This window comes from Mixophyes fleayi, chromosome 7, assembly GCF_038048845.1.
Source record: "Mixophyes fleayi isolate aMixFle1 chromosome 7, aMixFle1.hap1, whole genome shotgun sequence".
Lineage (NCBI taxonomy): Eukaryota > Metazoa > Chordata > Amphibia > Anura > Limnodynastidae > Mixophyes > Mixophyes fleayi.
Window position 1 is genome coordinate 151,220,053 of NC_134408.1, and position 21,671 is coordinate 151,241,723.

Sequence of the window (21,671 nt, forward strand, 5' to 3'; positions counted from 1 at the left end):
AAATCCAGTCACTGCAGTGACAACCATCAGCGTATATCAGCGTGTATGAACGGAGGATCTAATCGGCAGCAAGTGTATCCAAGTGTATTGCACAGCCCTTCTACGTCCTACTGACGCGTTTCTCCACCTGCAGATTGGGCGGTTTCATCAGATCTCCTCCTTCATCTTAATCATATCTCCAACATTTGCATATAGAAATTGGATTGCAGATTGCTATATCCCCCACATAAAAAGTCTGTTATCACATATAACAATGTTGGGCATCATACACTCTTATATATTTAAAATTGATGCGTGATGATACAAAGTTATCCAACTTGTATGTATAGCTTAGAAATAAATAGAGTGTCCTCAGTCCTTACCGGTGGGTTGTTGCTCCAAACTTGCCAGTCTGTACACCACTCCCCTGGGATCCCGTCCAGACCAGGAATTACAGAGGGGGAAAGAATAGATCCGCTCTGCTGGTTCAATGTGGAGGATTCTAGAGCACTGATATTAGCAGCTAAAGTTGTTCCCAGGGATTGAATGCATTTTGGAGAAGGACACTTGCAGTATTTCTGGCCTTCGATGTTGTATTTAGTACTTTAGAACTAGTTGGAAAACAATAAGGAATCCGGTTTTCAAATAGTGGAGAATGGCAAAGTCCATTTAAAAATTGCATTACGTGTTTCGCCATATCCTTATGGGTTCATCAGAGGTATATGCAGGAAAGTCAGATGAGCAGGTGTTTACACCACGGGTGCTCAAATGGTTTGAGAATACCCCCAACTGATTAAAATAAATACAAAAGTGCACAACAAGATAGTAAAAGCATATTCTCTTAATTTATAATATACATTAATAAAGACTTAGGGCTAGATTTACTAAACTGCGGGTTTGAAAAAGTGGGGATGTTGCCTATAGCAACCAATCAGATTTTAGCTATCATTTTGTAGAAGGTACTAAATAAATGAAAGCTAGAATCTGATTGGTTGCTATACGCAACATCCCCACTTTTTCAAACCCGCAGCTTAGTAAATCTAGCCCTTAGTATTGTACCACAGATATATGACCAAAAAATATGAAAGATAAAAATAAAGAAAGAATAAATAAAACTAATTGGGGAGAAAGGTATAATATTATAACTTATTGCAAACCAAGATGAAAAAATATACAGTTTGACCACAAGCAACCACAAATAAAGTGGACACATAAACATTAATATCTGATCGAACAATTAATATTTATGTAGATCATATGTTATTATTATTATTATTATTATTATTATTATTATTATTAATAATCTTTATTTATAAGGCACCACAAGATTTCTGCAGCATCGTACAGGAAACAGACAGTAAACCATACAGGGTAAAACAGTAGAATAAGCAAAAATACCAGTACTTCAAAAGCTCCAAACATAGCTTGCATAGTGGAGTTGGAGGAAAATAACAAGTAGAGGAACAGGAGTGAAGAGGGCCCTGCTCGTAAGACCTTACATCCTAAAGGGAGGGTTAACAGACAGGAGGAACAAGGGGATCAATCTCAAGAGGAGCGAGAAGCGAGATGGGAGGTGAGGTGAGGAGAGAAGGTTAGGTGGATGGCTGGTAGGCTTTGATTAACAGATGAGTTTTAAGTGTCTGTTTTAAGGTGTACAAATTAGGGGACAGTCGGATGGACCGTTGGAGGTCATTCCAGTGCAGAGGGGCAGCCCAGGAGAAGTCTTGGTTTCTTGAGTAGGATGAGGTGATCAGAGTGGAGGAGAGGCTACTGTCATTGGTCGATCGCAGGGAATCCTCATCATCAGCTATTTATTTAGCGCTACTAATTCCGCAGCGCTGTACAGAGAGCTCACTCACATCAGTCCCTGCCCCATTGGAGCTTACAGTCTAAATTCCCTATTATACACACAGACACACACACAAACACAGAGAGACTAGGGTCAATTTTTATATCAGCCAATTAACCTACCAGTATGTTTTTGGTAGAGATGAGCGGGCTTGGAATCCGCTAATCCGAGCCCACCCGAACAGTGCGGATCCGAACACTGTTCGGATATTTCCGGCGGGCAAAAAAATGAAAACGAGGCTCTGTCGTCCAAGTCTCGCGTCGAATCTCGCGAGGGAAGGGAGGGCCCAGAACAATTCCATCTTGTACCTCTTTTTTTGGCATTATGTGCTCAAGCTACCTCGGTGCAACCTTTTGGCCTAAAAACAATATTGTGAGGTGTTCAGAATAGACTGGAAATTAGTGGAAATGATTGTTATTGAATGTTATTGAGGTTAATAATAGCGTAGGAGTGAAAAAAAAAACAAAAAACATTTTTTTAGCACTTTTTATGTTTTTTTTCAAAATAAATCCGAATCCAAAACCTTAAATCCGAACCAAAACCTTTCGTCAGGTGTTTTGCAAAACAAATCCGAACCCAAAACCTCAAGCAAATCCGAATCTAAAACACAAAACACGAGACACCAAAAGTGGCCGGTGCACATCCCTAGTTTTTGGAGTGTGGGAGGAAACTGGAGCACCCGGAGGAAACCCACACAAACACAGGGAGAACATACAAACTCCTCACAGATAAGGCCATGGTTGGGAATTGAACTCATGACCCCAGTGCTGTGAGGCAGAAGTGCTAACCACTGAGCCACTGTGCTGACCACAATAGAATGGGATGGAGTGGGAAGGGCGAGGAGGTTGGCAATGTATGGGACAGTGGACTGGGAGAGGGCCTTGTAGGTGAGGGTGAGCAGTTTGAAAAAGATTCTGTAGGGAACGGGGAGTCGGTGTGAGGCAGCGAGGGGAGGCAGAAGAGGAGCGGCGTGAAAGGAAGATAAGTTTCGCAGCCGCTTTGAGCATAGATATGGTTAGGGTTACCGAGATTAAAATTCCAATGTTTTTCCCCTCATGCACAAGCTCTTGAAGTCATTAACATGTTCAATTCTTATTAGAGAGTTCTTCATGATTACTATTGTGAAATAAATTAAATGGCCTGATTCATTAATAAAAAGTAAATAAAATAAAAAATGAGTAACTTTGGACCTAGGCAAAACCATGTTGTATTGGAGGGAGGGGGAGGTAAATTTAAAATGTGAGGACGGATTTATAATTGGGGTGGAGCGTGTCCTAGATCAACTTTTAATGTCCGTATAAAAATAAATCTATCAAGTATTTGTGTCCTACATGAAAAAGCAGTCAGTATTTAACTTACGTGCAAAATAATAAACTCATTTGCGCCCCTTGCATTGCAACATGGTGTTGCCAAGGTTCAAAGTTACTAATTTTTTTGCTTTACTTTCCTTAATGAATCAGGTCCAAAGTGTCCAGCGATAGAGGGCCTGAAATATTCAACAAGGAGCGAATCTGCAGATACGTCTGTTGATGAATATGGGTCTAGGTCCGCTGTGCTCTAATAGACAACACACTGCAGAATATGTCCAATACATATGTGGAATATATAGTAACAAAAGAACATACAAAAAAAACAAAACAATTAACGTCACCTGTTAATAATATAGTCATTAATGACAAAACATTTAAAAATAAAAAAGTTGGGTTTTTCTTCATGTTTTTTTCTTTATAGAATACATTGTTACTGTATATAAAATGCATTTTGACAGTTGCTCCTGATGCACACACATGTTCTAGCTGTATACACATCCGTCATCATTAGTAATTGGCACTTACACCCAACCTGTAGCTGGTGCAAGTGATAGAACAGAAAAGCACATATCGTAGAGATGCTCTTACTGTACATTAACAAAGTTAATACGCCCCCTCCCCGTTCTGCCCCTGAAATCGTTACTTGTAATAAGGGTTCTTTGCGCTCGAAGATGAATTGGACGTTGCTGCCTTCTCTGGCGCATCGATTGTTTCTAGGCATGTGCAGTATAATTTGTATGCAAAATACTGCACGTATCGGCATTTACATGCCTTAATGAATCAGGCCCATTAATTAAAATAGTATACCGATGTTCAAGGCACCTTGTTCTAAGTAGACGTATTGTTTGACCTACATATTGTAATCGTCATACGAAATTCAAGTAAAATTTACCATGAATTTCGTATCACATTTTTCATGCTTCATTTTATAAGAGTCTTGATTTCTGTAAGACCCCAGATCTGGAATTCTATGTCTAATATATTTACACGTCATGCAAATATTCCTTACACGTTTATAACATCCATTTGGTTTACCACTAGGCCAAGAAGGATTCCAATCTAAAGGCTTATCTCTTATTGTCTATCAAAGAAGCTGGATACTAACAAATCTGGTAAGTTTTTTTGATTTTTTTAAAAATAAAGGTTGGTTGTTACAGAAGTGCTCTTCTCAGTATTGAATATTGAATTTTCAAAATGGGATAGTGATTTTTTATAATTTGTTTAATAATATAAAAACTACTATTAAGCTAAGAAATAAAGGACAGGGTTCTATCTTGATTATATATTTCCAACATTTCATTATTTATTTTATTTTCCAAGAGGGACTCCTTGTTGGGACCGCCTACTTCTCTGTACAGTCTCTAATAGTTCATCTGGGTACCATTTTCCCTGGAAATTTAAGACCAGCTCTCTGGCTTTGGCCTGATCAGAGCAATTTCTTTTCAAATGTTGCAGCTGTCCGTTGGGAATATTATTGAGCCAAGGACATTTATACTTTTAGCATTAAGATAATTATTTTCATCTACACTTTTCTTATATGTGTAAGTGCAGATTTTATTGTCTATGATAGTGATGGTGATATCCCAAAAAAATCAGTGTAGTTGTGCTCTGGGAGTGAGTGAATATAAGACTTTATTAACAAATTCATTTTACACCTTAATAATCCTTAAAGTCAAGATCTCCATCCAAAGCAATAAATTAATCTTCAATGTACGCCCATAGAGCATGAAGCTCGCCCCTTAACTGCCACCCCACACATAGCGTTCTTCAAAGGTTCCCATGTACAGATTGGTGAAGCTGGGAGCGAGCCCTGTGCCCATAGCTGTGCCACGTGTCTGTAGATCATCATCATTATCATCAGCAGCTATTTATATAACGCTACTAATTCCGCTGTAGATTAAAAATGCCCTAAAAAATAAAATAAAATAATTATGATGAAGAATGAAAGAGATGGAGTCTAAAAGAAATTGTCTTTGTCTTCCTCAGACCCCCACATAACCAAATAGATATTGTTCCACACTATCTATCCCCAATTAACGGGGTATGTGAGTGTATAAAGATTGTACATCATAAGTAAGTAACTGGCAGGAGGACTTCTCTCACTTTTATTGTACAGATTTCTTTGATATTGTGGCTTCATCTTTATTATTATAATGTATTGTGTTCTTCTTTCCATGCTTTCATTCAGTGTCCAATTCTAAATAAGCACCAATGCACATAAATACACACTCAAAAAATATCGTATTTGCCCCCCCGGTAATGTTACTATATGTCACTTTAAAATAAAGGCAGCCCCAATGTTCCTTTACCGATAAAACATAGATAATGGTGAAATATTTGGGGGGAAAAAAATAACAATGGTCTATTAGGCCGCTGTCTGCTTTAATTCCTATGGCAATCTCCTATTGAACCCCTGTCTGGTCTCCCACTATTTAAAGCACCTCCTCCAGTTCCTTGGTACCTGTCCTTTAGGTTACTGCCCTGTTAGGAAATTGGACATGTTTTGTGCTCTCTCCCTGCAGCCGCAGACTATTGCACATGTCAGTACGATCAGCATCACAGTCCGCAGACTACTGCTCCTGTGCCATTTTCATGTTATCAGCATCACAGTCCGTAGACCATTCCGCTTGTCACCATTCCAGTGGTAGCAGCTTCACCGACCGTAGACTATTGTTCATCTTCCACCATTAAAGTGGTAACTATTCTGCAGGCCGTAGACTATTGTTCATCCTCCACCATTCCAGTGCTAACTATTCTGCCATCTGCAGACCATTGCTCATCCTCCATCGTTCCAGTGGTAACTAACCTGCAGTCCGCAGACTATTGCTCATTCCCCGCCATTCCAGTGGTAACTACCCTACAGTCTGCAGACTGTTGCACCTGTCACCATCCCAGTGGTGACGTCCCTGCCATCCACAGGCCATCACATCATTTACCATGTTCAAGGTATTAATCCAGCAACCGCTGGTTGTTGAATCTCTCGTGATCTTCTCCTTTGCCCCTTCCCTGCTAGTCTCGCCAAGTACTCTCGACGAGGGCCGCAACTTGCGTAGTGGAGGCAGCCAAATCCAAACCTTCTAGCGAGGGTCTGTGGAGAAGACCATCCACTCTGTTAGACTCCGCGCCTCTGAAGGAGTAGCGTCAAACTTGGCAGATCAGGACCCAATTATCCTAGGCACCATGACACTGCTACAATTTCTCATATCGAATGCAAAGTTAGGTAATGAATTTCCTCAGTGTGGCCGTTCCACAGTACATGATCCTATCTCTATAAAGTTTTGCAAAATCATTTAAAATGACCAAACTCCATGGCTGAATGCTCAGTGATTTGTGAGAAGCAGCTGTCAATCATTTACTTCCTCTCTCCCCAGTTGAGGTTCTAACAGAACCCTGAAAATGCACAATCCCGAATACGTGTGTTTGTAGTTCCTACACCTTAGACTGTGTTCACATTTGGGCTTTGATACATTTATTTTTAGACATCTTTTCAGACATATTTTTGTTTGCAGATAGATATGGTAACAGATGCAACAACCAAAAAGCAAAAGCCAATAGATTCCAAAACACATGACCACTTTGAATGACATATATGGGCACAGTACGGTAGAGATTAATTTGTTTTTATTTGAAAGATCAGATTTATTCCAATTGCCATTCACAATACAATATTCCTTATTGTAATGGGTCACAAAGGGTCACAAGATGTTCTGTCCCTTCATAAATAAAGAGTGATCACAGCACATTAACAGATATTTATTGGAAATGGAATCCTACCCCCACACTTAACAACCCGACTCCTTTCTACATTGTGATTACATGAAGGTTGCTGTTGAAAAATAAGCAGAAAAAGCAGAAGCTCACTAAAGGAGTCAGGTTGACACATAGGAATTCAATCTAAAATAGAAGGTGCTACATAGTCCCTCATTTACCCTAAATTATTTTCAACATCAAAGCAACTGGGATTTTAATAGTTTTCATGGAATAAAAACTGCACAAACCTGGACTCACCTCTTAATACATTGGCTGCTTTGCAGAGAAAAAGCAACCAACGTAGTAAGGTACATGTGTAACGACAACTCAAGATTTTGCATTGATGGCATCAAATAATTCTGTAATACCCGTGTGACTGTTTTTTTTTTTTTTGTTTTGAAACCGCAGCCAACAAGGTTAAACTGTTACTAAAAGCTTTGACTTCAAAGCATTGATGTCCAGATTAGCTGGGACCTCTTGGTGGATGAATGTGTTGCTTCCAAAATAAGTGGCAATATCAGGGTCTTTTATGTTGTTCTAGTTGAGAAATTTACCTGCTTATTGAGAAATGACTCTACGGGTGACTTGACACAGGCATCTCAGAGAGCCGCTCTTAGAGTTGTCCTTTTCACCTCCCCAGAACTACCCCAAGATGTTTACTATGAATACTAATCTGACATTTATATAATAAACTTTTTTCTCCTGTAATTATTTACTCGCGAATGTAAATTGACCTTAATTATCTATTGAACTTATCTACATTTTCTCCTTCAATGGGTTATTAGATAAAGAAAATAAAGATAAACAGAAACTTCATTCATTTCAACCTGTTCAAATTCCATATAAGATAAAAGTAATTTTTCTTTAAAGAAACCAGGATGGCGCCACGAGCAGGAATTAACCGACTGAAAGGACCCAAATGGCTTCTTCTGATAAGTTGTAACTTAGTAAAATCAAGAAAAAAATATATATGTATTTTTATCACCCAGTACATGTTCTCCATCTTCTTATTTCCACCACTCAGTACATGTTCTCCTTTTACTTAGCTCCATCACTCAGTACATGTTTAACATCTATTCATTTCCACCATCCAGTACATGTTGTCCATCTAATCATTTCTGCCACCCAATAGATGTTGTCCATCTACTTATTTTCACCACCCAGTACATTTTCTCCATCTCCTTAGTTCCACCACCCAGTACATATTTAACATCTATTCATTTCAACCACCCTATACATGTTCCCCATCTACTTAGTTCTACAACCCAATACATGTCCTTGTGCTTAATTCCACCTCCCAGTACATGTTGTCCAACTACTTATTTCCACCACACAATACATGTTCCCCATCTACTTAGTTCCACCACCCAGTACATGTTCTTCATTCTCCTTATTTTCACCACCCAGTACATATTCTCCATCTCCTTAGTTCCACTACCCAGTACATATTTATTTCAACCACCCAATACATGTTCCCCATCTACTTATTTCCGCCACCCAGTACATGTTTTTCATTTTCCTTATTTTCACCTACCAGTACATGTTGTCAAAGGCTGTAGTCCCACCTTCCCATTCATGTACTCGATGCAATCCTACCTATACATGTCTCCTGTGTCTTTATTGCCTCCATTTAGTAAATGTCCTCCTTGTCCTCAGTTCTACTACTAGATCCATGAATGTTGTCATCTTGTTTACTACCCAGTACACATTCTCTGTATCCTCTTGCCAACTTTCCACCATACTCCATGATTTTCATGTATGTATTTACAAAGACACTATCTTTGTCCTTTGTCTTCCTGTCCTCCAGTGATGATCAAATATTTCAATATTCAATAAATACCAAATACTGAATCAGTTTCCAAAAGCTCAATGATAAAAGTTTGGGAATTCTGAATAAAAATGTTGTTTAACAATATTGCCGCTGGGTCCTAAGATCCGCCAGCCAGTATATGCCACACAGCCATTTATTGTGTCCTTACATCATTACTGGTGTTATTGGAGGTGGATCCATTACTAGTTGCAAAGTAGAGACACGTCTATGTCAGTTGACCATTGTTACAGCCTCAGCCATCCCGACACTTTTTATGTCATATAATGGATGTCGTATCTCTTTTCTGTCATTTGTTACAGGCAGGCCACCAAACCTGGATTAGAGAGCCAGATAATTTATCGATTATTGAAACACACACCCCACTGAGAAACCTTTCCTCCCTCTCTCATAATAATTAAATATACTTAAAATAGTAAAGCTAAGGAATTGTCTGTTTCCATCACAGAAAGATGCAGCAAATTCTGAAACCTAATAAAAAAATATTATTTTCTAGTATTGTTTTAGGAACCAGACCTATTATCATGGTCTAATCTGTATCTTACAGTTTGTTCTTACATTTAAGTTATCTTACATTTCAGACAAGGTTTGCAATTTATTATCTTCTTAACCTTGGCAGAATAATCCTCTCCTCATCAGATCATGAACATCATGACCTCACACCTTTACAAGTCCAATTATATCTTCTCTCTAATCCTGTGCCTCTATCCGAGTGCATCTGTTTATCTTATCTCCTCCAAGTAATATTGTGTTTTGGATTTGCCTATTCCCAAATGGATTTTAATTTTGCTTCTAGAGTAAAAAAAAATAAAAATGTTTGTTTCTTTTTGTAAACCAAAAACAAACTTGTCCTTTCAAATCAGCACCAGTGGCCAGTCTGGATGTTTGACTTGTCTCCTCTGTGGGTTACTTCCTGTTTTTGGTCGCTCTGCCACTAATGTAGATTTCTTCATTGCAATGGGGCCCTGGATGTAAACGTACACCCTAACACTTAATGCAGGCAATCAGTGAGGTCATTATTGAAATGTAATATTCTATTAGTAGCAGAATCAAGAGCAGTTCTATTTGTAGCAACGTCATTGTCAGAAATTGATTGATATCTTGATTAATTTCCAGAAGGCATTCTACCAGGTGTTAACTATGTGCAGATTGGAAGCTGTGTCCTCTGCACTTCCATGCCATATTATGGACACTGGCCTGCTCGGTTACAGCAATAAGCCTTTGTTCCATTTGTCAGGCAGTGGAACTCCCTGGAGATATAGCCATAAAGAGTTTTCTGTTAGAAGCGGGAGAGCTCATTGTAGAAAAATTGTCCCTTGAAAAATTAGCATCGTACAACGACCAAGGCTTCATGTAGCACAAATGACAGCTGCTTTTCCGAAACAATGAGGACGAAATGGCTTTTGCAGCAGGACATTTCTCATGTAAATTTCCTTACATACTGCCCCATAGGAGAGGGAGATAAAACTAGTTCTGGAAACTATGTTCCACTCCTGTTTTTCTGAAGAGCTCTGTGGCTGGACTACGAGGGTACTTAAGTCATGGGTCAAAACAGCATCATGGGATGGGAAAAACTAGTTTAAACCTCCCGCCGGCTCATTTCCCAACATAGAAACATTACCATTATGACTTGTAGTACGTGAGGGTGGAAGTAAAAGGACCTCACAGATATACGTTAGGGTACTACTATGCCAGTCTGCATATGTGCCCATGGAGATTTGTATTATTCTGCCACTTTGGCTTGCTTGCGTCTGGATAGGCCAAGTACAGTTAGAGCACGTTCACGCAGTCGCGAACAGACTCAGTCGGGGCCACAATGCATGTGCACTTCAGAAAGCGGGATTATTTGCAGGTGGTCAGGGGCAGGTACAAATAACGAATGATGGTCTTCAGCAATATGCTCCGCTTGCTCTGATTGCAGCTTTCTTTGTCACTCAGACATATATAATGTTTAAGCAGAACGTTTTCTATTTCGTACACAAGATGGGGAGTTGTTTCTTATGCTTTAGAGAGGTCTAATTGCGACTGAATGTATAGCAAATATAACAAATAGATAAAAACATGGGCGTAAGTGGTACATAAGTGTCTATGACGTGTACCTGGCTTGTGCTACTGACCAGATCTTAAGACAGTTACCTCTTTGTATATGGTCGCAATTGAACCTTTTTGAATGAATGCAAATTGCCCTTGCGGGTTGGGGTGTATATTTCAGGACGTTCCTGATTTCACAGGGCACTGCTGGGCACCAAAAAGCTTCATACATGCACTAAAGTACATGTGCTACGTATATTTATCATATGAAATACAGGCAGCCACAATGTCCCGAGAGTTTCACGAGTTATCACAAAAAGAGGGTGAAAAAAGTAATATTTTATGATAAAGTCAGGTGAGGAAATATGAATGAGAGATATGGACCAACAGAACTGTGTGATGACGTCTATATTACATGTGGTCGTGTGCTTGACCAGATGAATACAACAAGTGGCATCTGCACTAGTGATGAGCAACCTGAATAATAACCTTCATCTGGACCCAACAGTACCCTTGTTTTTTTCCTGTGCGTGCGTTGTTTTGCGAATTTATAATCCACATAGCGATTGGACGCATCCTGCAGCGTCTGTGTAGCAGAGCAGACCTGACCCTGATTTCAAAAGCAGACGTATCTTGAGATCCAGGAGTGCGCAAAGCCTAAATGCATGCGTATAATATTACATGCGGGTCGTGCTCAGAATACATTCCTTGATGAATCAGATCCACTAGGTGCAAATAAAGATATCCTGCACTGCATGAATAATATGTTTATTAAAGACACCTGGCAGATGGATTGAGAAATGCGTTGAGGGAAAGGAAGAGATGTAAAGCAATTTAAAGGGGAGTCTTAACTTTTAAATCAAAATAGCAATAACCTGAAGTAGACCCCAACATTCAGGTCTCCAGGTCCTGCACTTCATGACTAAATCTGCAACACACCCAAATTCCTTTAGACTATATATCAGTGTAACCCGGAGCTTGACAAAGGAGCAGGCAAGATGGCGTCAATTGTGAGACGACCGCGCTCTTACTCCTCATGATGGACAGACCTGCAGAGCTGGAAGCAAAACGGGAGTAACTTACTCTATAACAAAGTGCATGAAACATGAGCGTATTTACACCCGGAGAGCTGTACGTATCTTGAGATGCCTCCGCAGTCTATGCGCCTTGTTTATGACAAGTCATCATGTAGCAGGTGCAAAACATGCGCCTCCTAAGGAGTAGATGCGTGTTTCTGCAGGTCTGAATGAGCTGCATCTGTGTGAACACATTTAGTGTACGCGGGTTCTATCCCGTGTTCCGCCTCTCCTGGCAACCAGGGGAGTTAAATGTCGGGATCACACAAGTACGCATAGGAGCAGATGCATGCGCCTATTTTCTGAGCATGGAGAGAATGATTTCACGCAAGATACACTGTGCAAACTAACCTCAGCCTCTTAATCTCCCAGACACAGAACAGTTAATGAAGATTGTACATTGAGCTGTAGGCTTCTTCCCATGTTATACTGAGAGGTGACATCACTTCTGCGTTATTGACATAGCACATAGTACTGGCTATAAAAAAAATTCTATGACCTTCACTGTTTGGATTGCATAACAAGTAACACAATGAAGTCACCAAAATCAATTCTCAAACAATTTGCCTATTTTTTTTTTTCTTTTTGGGAGGGGGTAGTAAGTGACATTCTATGAACAATTGAATTCTCTGTAATACTGAATAAACATTTGTGTTGGCTGCAGATAGAGCAACACAGGAGCAAAGTGCAACAATAACTTTCATAAATTATATCTAACGAAGCCAAGTGATTGACACATGTCTGGAATACAATGTACGGGGCGACGAACTAAGAAACCGGCAACATCTGGGAGCCGCCGTCTTCCTCTCATAGGGCCTGATTCATTAGGGCACGTAAACAGCGATTTTGTGTATATAATCCGCACAATTACTCTGTGCATGCCCAGAACCTGGCAATACACCACAGAACGGAGCCACGTTCAATTCAGCTTCGAGCGCAAAGGACACCACAGACTACGACATCAGGGAGGGGAACGGTGTGTTTGCCCATAGTCAGTGTACAGTACCGGCGTGCCAAGCTTGAGCGCAGGTAGCAGCGTCCTATTCAAGCTCTGGGCATCTCTGTTATTGTTTTTCAGCCGTATCTCTTGCTCCAGCTACGGGACTAGTCTAAGTGCAGAGTGCTGGTGATGACGCTGTGTATGCATGCTGTAACATGTGTTTGCAATGAGAAGCAACTGTAAAACTGTATTTCATGTACAGCACACATTAATTACATCCTAATAAATGTATTTCATGGAAGAAAAAAAGCTCTTTATTTCTTTTTTTTAATGTTTTATCATTAATGAATATATATATTTTTCTTTGCGTTCCTATGTGAGTTTATATTCCATATACCTATTGGACGTATCCTGCAGTGTCCTGTCTAGACATCATCACTGCATGTACCCTTAGATCCTTTCCTTGTTAAATTCGGGCATACATATATCCGATTTACATGGGTTTTAAATCAAACTCACATTGCGCTCAGTAATGAATCAGGCTGAGCATGGACTGGATGTGACTGGTGTGGTCATTTCAGGGGCTGTTCAGGTTACATTCTGCTCCTTCTAATGGGATGCGTTGAGTAGATTCGGGCAGTTCCTGGCGAGTGAGGAGTCGCCTCACAACGCTGCAGATGCCGCACCTAAATGCAGACATGAGATTTTGTTTTTGTGGAATGGGATATCCCAATGAATGGGGTAGAAAGTGATTTTGGAGACATTCCTGGTTTTGAGCCACAAGACAACTTGATTTTTACACATCTGGAAGTGGTAGGGCCATTGGACACTTATTGTGTCATGTTAATTTACATTTATATGTGCGGCGGTGACATTAAAATATTATAGGGCATATTGAATTAGATGTGGAGTGCCGTCGCAACCGTTCCGGTGGCAACTTCACTGCAATGTAATGGGGGTGCGAGGAGAAATTAATTAAATATGTCTCAGCTTTATCAGACACATGTACTGTGCTGTATATGTATATGTGCTGTAGGCTTATTAAGGTGAGAGCTCTCACTTATTCCAGTGTTTCCATTGTTTGCTGTTCTACCGGCTTACATGGAACTTCAGGGTCATGGTTGATTACGTTATGACAAATACTTCAGACTAAGGAAGAGGTTCCGTCCAGGATACAGATGGGATGACCTTGACATTAGCCTCTGGATGAGGTTGGAATTACCAGGGCAAGGATGACATACGGATGGCAGTTAGTGATGTCTCTCATGAGCAGGGCTCTCTTTCCTTGTGTGCTCCTTCTACTATTCCATCATCCTCTGTACCTCTTGGCCTGTACTGCTTGGCCTGCTTCGCTACCTCTGTTTTCCCTGTTTTCTTAAGCTTTGGCCTTCTTCTCGCTGATTTCTACCATCCCTTTCACTATCTGTCCAAGAAATAATCTGATTTGCTTTACCCTGTCACCAGTGCTTGTATATATTTTTGTATCATGTTGTTTCTTGGTTCTCTGATTTCTGTATATGTAATGTACGGCGCTGCGGACCCTTTGTGGCGCCTTATAAGTGAAAGATAATAATAATAATGTCGCAGGTTTGATCAGCTCTTGTGTCCTACCTCCCACATAATCATCTTCTCATAAATATAAAATATATTATAGTTTGTGAAGTGAGAAATTACAAAGTGGTGCTGAGGAGTCGTTACATCCAGGAGAGGGTTGTCTAGAAGATCTAATCTCATCTCAGTTCATGGGGCTGAGTTGAGATGAGGTCAGATGTTCTAGAGGTGGTTGTCTAGAACATCTTATCTCAACTCAGCCCCATGAGTTATCATTGCTGTCGCTATTACAGTTCCTCAGCATCTCAGCAAGTATAATAGTATAGAAAAACACCAGGCACACAGTTACTCCAAACTGGTGCTAAAATAGTACCTGTGCTTCACAAAAGCAAAACCTTTTTTTAGAACCAGAAGACAAAGGAGGCTCATGTGGGATAAATAGCAAAGGACAGTTCTGGTTCCTGATCGTGCAAGTTTGACTATGACGTTTTTGGTATCGAAATTGACTGTGTGGATGGAAAGCAGACTGCAGTAGGATAAACCAGCGGCTTTAAGGGCATTGGTGTTCTTACGGCGTGCCAGGTTATATTCCTGTTGGTATTGGAAAAGGTACCCAGCAAAGAGCAGTGTCCCAAGGGGTTGCAAGTTATGTAAGAAGTTCATCCACAGGCATGATGATGATGATGATGATGATGATATTGGCCGGCCTCACGGGCACAGGTATGTGAAAGAAAATACTTATCCCTAGCCTGGTACATGAGAACAATGCGGAACACGTCAGGGACTTTATTAGCATGGCAGAGCCCATCTTCTCAAAACAAACACCATTGATATTTCTCTTCTACACATGTACTGGGCACAGCAATATTTCATTCTGCCGCCTGCTGCCAGAGATTAGGTTTCCTTCTATATTTTAGTGGGGCGCATTTAGCACCTTGGTGATGGGGAACCGTATTTCTAGACGCACTTTGCACAATGTAAAACTCATCTACAACTAGATTTGAGCAAAATTGTCAAAACTGTTCTGCAAAATATGTGCCTCATGACGAATCTGGCTGCACAATTAAGGTGTATTACGGGGCATCCAGTGTGTTTAGGAAATGAGGTTCAGGATTTTTTGGTTTTAGTCTTTAAGTCTAATAGCCCTCTACTCCAATAATCTTTAACCCCTTATAGTCAACTTCATAATAACTGTATATGAATTGCCTGCCTAGCCTAAGTAACATTATACATTACTACTTACATTGCTGAAACTGTTTCTGGAGTTACAGTATCTCCCTCGCAGTACCCATCGCCTCATCTTTTTTATAAACTGGGACAGTGAGCCAATCACAAGGCAGAGGCTGAAGCTTAGTTCAGTTCACTGGCAGCCAGGGGTAACTAGAGAAGTGGCTTTAGATACATCAAGGGATATATTCTGTGACTGCAGAAATGTCACAGAGAGATGATAGGGTACAATGTTACATAGGTTATGTAGATAATGTTAATATGAAGCGCTACACTCTGTCTCCCAGCTTGATTGGGGTGTACCCAGTGATCTAGTGAAGACAGGAATTGGGACAGCCTCCAGTCGTCAGCATCATTCTACTGAGCATGCACAGACAGGAAGTTCGGCTCTCAGCAGGATCTTCTTGTGACAGTTGAACCGTAAAGACGTCATAGCTGGAGCTACATGATTTTTATGGCAAATTTACTTATCTAGAAATATATAAAGTGCCCAGAGGCACACAAATATATATAAGCAACCTGTTCTCAGACATTGCCCACAATGTAAGCATATTTTAATGTATTATAATAGTGTTAAGTACTTTAATTGCATAAGTTTGTCATGCTGCCTGTCCAACAAATTGGTTGTCTAAAAGCTTCTTGTGGTTTAACATCTACCACCAGAATTGGGGTTTTCTTGTCTTATCTGACATACAGCGGTGTAACAACCACAAGACTGACATACAGAGGTGTAACACCCACAAGACTGACATACAGCGGTGTAACAGCCACAAGACTGACATACAGCGGTGTAACAGCCACAAGACTGACATACAGCGGTGTAACAGCCACAAGACTGACATACAGAGGTGTAACACCCACAAGACTGACATACAGCGGTGTAACACCCACAAGACTGACATACAGCGGTGTAACACCCACAAGACTGACATACAGCGGTGTAACACCCACAAGACTGACATACAGCGGTGTAACAGCCACAAGACTGACATACAGCGGTGTAACAGCCACAAGACTGACATACAGCGGTGTAACAGCCACAAGACTGACATACAGCGGTGTAACAGCCACAAGACTGACATACAGCGGTGTAACAGCCACAAGACTGACATACAGCGGTGTAACACCCACAAGACTGACATACAGAGGTGTAACAGCCACAAGACTGACATTCAGCGGTGTAACAGACACAAGCCTGACATACAGCGGTGTAACAGCCACAAGACTGACATACAGCGGTGTAACACCCACAAGACTGACATACAGCTGTGTAACACCCACAAGACTGACATACAGCGGTGTAACAGCCACAAGACTGACATACAGCGGTGTAACACCCACAAGACTGACATACAGCTGTGTAAGACCCACAAGACTGACATACAGCGGTGTAACACCCACAAGACTGACATACAGCGGTGTAACACCCACAAGACTGACATACAGATGTGTAACACCCACAAGACTGACATACAGCGGTGTAACACCCACAAGACTGACATACAGCGGTGTAACACCCATAAGACTGACATACAGCGGTGTAACAACCACAAGACTGACATTCAGCGGTGTAACAGCCACAAGACTGACATACAGCGGTGTAACAGCCACAAGACTGACATACAGCGGTGTAACACCCACAAGACTGACATACAGCGGTGTAACACCCACAAGACTGACATACAGCGGTGTAACACCCACAAGACTGACATACAGCGGTGTAACACCCATAAGACTGACATACAGCGGTGTAACACCCACAAGACTGACATACAGATGTGTAACACCCACAAGACTGACATACAGCGGTGTAACACCCACAAGACTGACATACAGCGGTGTAACACCCACAAGACTGACATACAGCGGTGTAACACCCACAAGACTGACATACAGCGGTGTAATGAGGCAGCTGTATCAGGCAGCAAGTTAGTGAGCAATAACCTTATGGGACTAAATGAAAAATGCCCAATTTTCTATTTGCGATGATTCAAATCAGTGTTTTCTACGTTGCTGCTGGATCATAATCTTAAATAGAAGTATTTGCCTATACACAGTTATGTGAGGTACTATGTACTTTAACTACCATCAGAGACATTACTGTATGTGATTGTGCCTTAATAACAGAAAGGTAATGTTTCTATTTAGCCGTTCAGCTGTTACATTGGTGTGTCTGTATAAGGAAATGTTATAGAGGAAGTTGTTACTATAATGTACGTAGAGCTCATAGTGTGTTCTAGTTCCTCATCCCTGAGATAATTACAGCCACAGTGGTTATAAAGTAACAATGATAAAGGAGGTTTATATTGAGGACGGTGACGTATATAATGTAAATCAGCAAAGTCATAAAGGCTTGGTAGTGTGTAATAATGTGCGTTCATACAGCACTTCAGGGACGAGTCAGAATAGGTTCATACGTCCACCCTGACCACGGCCTTATCTGTGTGGAGTTTGTATGATCTCCCCGTGTTTGCGCGGGTTTCCTCCGGGTGCTCCGGTTTCCTCCCACACTCCAAAAAATGCTGGTAGGTTAATTAGCTGCTATTAAAGTGACCCTAGTCTGTCTGTGTGTGTGTGTGTGTGTGTTAACGTATTTAGACAGTAAGCACCATTTGGGCAGGGACTGATGTGAGCGAGTTCTCTGTACAGCGCTGCGGAATTAGTGGCGCTATATAAATAAATGATGATGATATATAGCACACAACCTGCCGCTAGGTCTATGAGGAATACTCAGAGGTGCAAATCTATACTTAAACCAAATCAACCAATCAGACATTTGCTTTCATATTGTAGTCTGCATTAGACCACAAATACCTACTTTCTCGAATGTGGGACTCCTCGATCCCGGGCAGAGGAGGTGGGGCTTAATGAAGCATTTTGCATAATCCAGACACAACCCCGCTGGTCAATGCCTTTAATCGCAGTATCACCCTCTCCCTTATTTGCCACCTGACCTCTCAAGAATCTCCCAGAGAGGAGGTACTAAAAGTTGGCAAGTATGCAATATACCTATTATTATTATTATTGTTTTTTTGTATAGCACCACCATATTATGCCGCGCTGTACAGAGAATATCACATATCAGTCCCTGCCCCATAGGAGCTTGCACCCTAAGTTCCTTACCACATGGGCAGACACACAGACGCAGACTAGGGTCCATACTGGCAGTATGTCTTTGGGCAATTCAAAGCTATTGTGCGTGTGTGGACTGAGCGCGACGGCCTGGAGAGTGTGCAGTGATGTCTGTGCTGTGAGAAGGAACGCCATAGTACTGCACATGTGCTGTACAGGACAGGTAGTATCTGGGTCTGCTGTCCAAGGTATTACGGGAATGATTCATGCGCGGACACATCTTGCACGCAATTTGCATTCTATAAAAAGAGCACAATACTTGTACGTTGTTCCCACTGCATTCAAATCCAAATGTATCGCAAGATGTATTTGACTCTGGACATAAGTACTCTCTGCCTAAACAATATTTATCATATGTAGACACACAACAGACTGCAGTATACACACAAGGTCACATCAGGAAATGTAAATGATAAAATAAATGAGCAACTCTTAAAAGCATAGTTATTAATACAAATATGGATTTTAAAAATATATCTATTTTTTTACATTAAGGACCTGATTCATTAAAAACATAAATGCCATTACATGCTGTTTTTTGCGTAAAATCACTCTGCACAAACGAACCATACACCAGTGAACGCAAGAATATTAAATTTGTTTTTAAACACAAATGACACTTACGATTTCATGGGCGGAACAGAGAGGGGACTTGGCGTATGCACGTAGTCGGTGTACAGTAAGGGCGTATGCACCTAGTCAGTGTACAGTAAGGGCGTATGCATGTAGTCAGTGTACTGTAAGGGCGTATACACCTAGTCAGTGTACAGTAAGGGCGTATGCACCTAGTCAGTGTACAGTAAGGGCGTATGCATGTAGTCAGTGTACAGTAAGGGCGTATGCACGTAGTCAGTGTACAGTAAGGGCGTATGCATGTAGTCAGTGTACTGTAAGGGCGTATACACCTAGTCAGTGTACAGTAAGGGCGTATGCACCTAGTCAGTGTACAGTAAGGGCGTATGCACGTAGTCAGTGTACAGTAAGGGCGTATGCATGTTGTCAGTGTACAGTAAAGGCGTATGCACGTAGTCAGTGTACAGTAAGGGCGTATGCACCTAGTCAGTGTACAGTAAGGGCGTATGCACGTAGTCAGTGTACAGTAAGGGCGTATGCACGTAGTCAGTGTACAGTAAGGGCGTATGCACCTAGTCAGTGTACAGTAAGGGCGTATGCACCTAGTCAGTGTACAGTAAGGGCGTATGCACCTAGTCAGTGTACAGTTAGGGCGTATGCACGTAGTCAGTGTACAGTAAGGGCGTATACACGTAGTCAGTGTACAGTAAGGGCGTATGCATGTAGTCAGTGTACAGTAAGGGCGTATGCACCTAGTCAGTGTACAGTAAGGGCGTATGCACGTAGTCAGTGTACAGTAAGGGCGTATGCATGTAGTCAGTGTACAGTAAGGGCGTATGCACCTAGTCAGTGTACAGTAAGGCCGCGCCAGGCTCCATCGCATGCAGCAGTGTCTGTTTCAAGCTTTGGGTGTCTCTAAGATACGTGATTTTCAGTCGTAACACTTGCTCCAGCTACAGCTCAGGTGTAAGTGCTGACTGATAGGGGTGACTAGAACTTGCGTTTACAATCAATAACAACTGTAAAAATGCATTTTATGCGCTTTAGAGATTAATAACATCCTGATAAATGTATTTTATGTAACAGGATTTGATACATTTAGGGCCTTAATGAATCAAGACAAGATGCTTTTAAAGCGTATTGTACATGCATTTATATAGTCATTGTTACTTGCATACACATGTTCTCTGCTAGCTAGAAGCACGCATATGTGTAGTTACAAAGACTACGCCGTGCCAGTCATCACTATCCATCGACACTTACACCTGCCCTGTAGCTGCTGCAAATGGTACGGCTGAAACCAAACGTACTTACAAGATACACAGGACTTGATTTGGCCGCATCTGCACCAGCACACCCTCGACACGCCCTTACTGTACACGGCCTACGTTCATCCGCCGCTTCCCTCCCCCGGCCCGCCCTTCAAGACATAAGCAGTCGTAAGGGTCATTTGCATTCAGACATGAATTGCATGTAATTGCGTTCATTGTTGCAAGGTCCGTTTCTGAGTATGAGCAAGTCACAGCTCACAAACCTAATTATGTCCGAACATGAGTCAGGCCTCATGTGTCTTGTCCTACAAGGCGTTGGTCTTGGGCTGTGAGCAACCTCCTGACTCTGGCCTGAATGACTATTAAGGAAGCATGGTGGCCTTCACAGATTACCATCCTGCTGTCACCTAGTGTTGTTGCCTTGTATTGGAAGCTGGGTGATTGTAACTTTGGTATACACTGATATTGGGTTTGATTGGACTGTGGGCAGGTCTATGTGGTTCAGGGGCTATTTTTATCTCAATGTATTGATTTTAGAATGTTGGGTCGGTCAGTGTTAGATATCTCTACACTTCCATCTTTTTAAGTGGGTGGACCAGCAAGGGGAGGTTAACTGTTTTCAGTTGTGGCAAAATAAATCTGGGCGTGGGTGGCAATAATGATAAATCCAGTCCTGCCCATTATGACTCACGTAACATAGAAATCATCTAAGTTTTGCGAGCCGCAGCGCTATCCCGGCTACCATGGCAACAGCCGGGATGTCACTTCCAGTTTTCAGGTCCCGCCTGTCACCATGGCGACGGCCAGGACACTACCGCTGACAGCACCGTGTCCCGGTATCTGACGCAGCCCTCTGCAGGTACAGATTAGATTAATCTGGTATTTACAGACTCAGGTGGCTGATTAGATCTCCAGCACCTCCTCAATTCTGATTGGGCAGTTTATGTATTTTAGACAGGGGGGAACTTAGCCTCCATGCCGGTTATAGCGTTCTCTACCTGTGTTGTTGCTGACCTGCGCATTGTTTCCTTACTTCTGATTGACTCCTCGTTGTGACCCTTGCCTGGCATTGGACCTTGTCTGTTTGCCTGTAGCCCTGACCTCTGCCTTAACTTTGGAATTTGCTGTTTTGCTTGTGACCCGGATCGATTAGC

At 41.5% G+C, this 21,671-nt stretch overlaps 1 protein-coding gene across 3 annotated transcripts in view; it reads left to right on the plus strand.

Moving 5' to 3' along the window:
* The window catches only part of ADCY5 (adenylate cyclase 5), a 334,525-nt gene that overhangs the window by 25,868 nt on the left and 286,986 nt on the right, over positions 1-21,671 (plus strand). For 2 of the 3 annotated variants that reach the window (XM_075181154.1, XM_075181153.1), the window contains exon 1: positions 5,125-5,211. The gene's annotated coding sequence lies outside the window, so the exon portion shown is untranslated. Of the gene's footprint in view, positions 1-4,179; positions 4,251-5,124; positions 5,212-21,671 lie in introns of those variants that run through there. The other variant, XM_075181155.1, reaches the window with a different exon arrangement.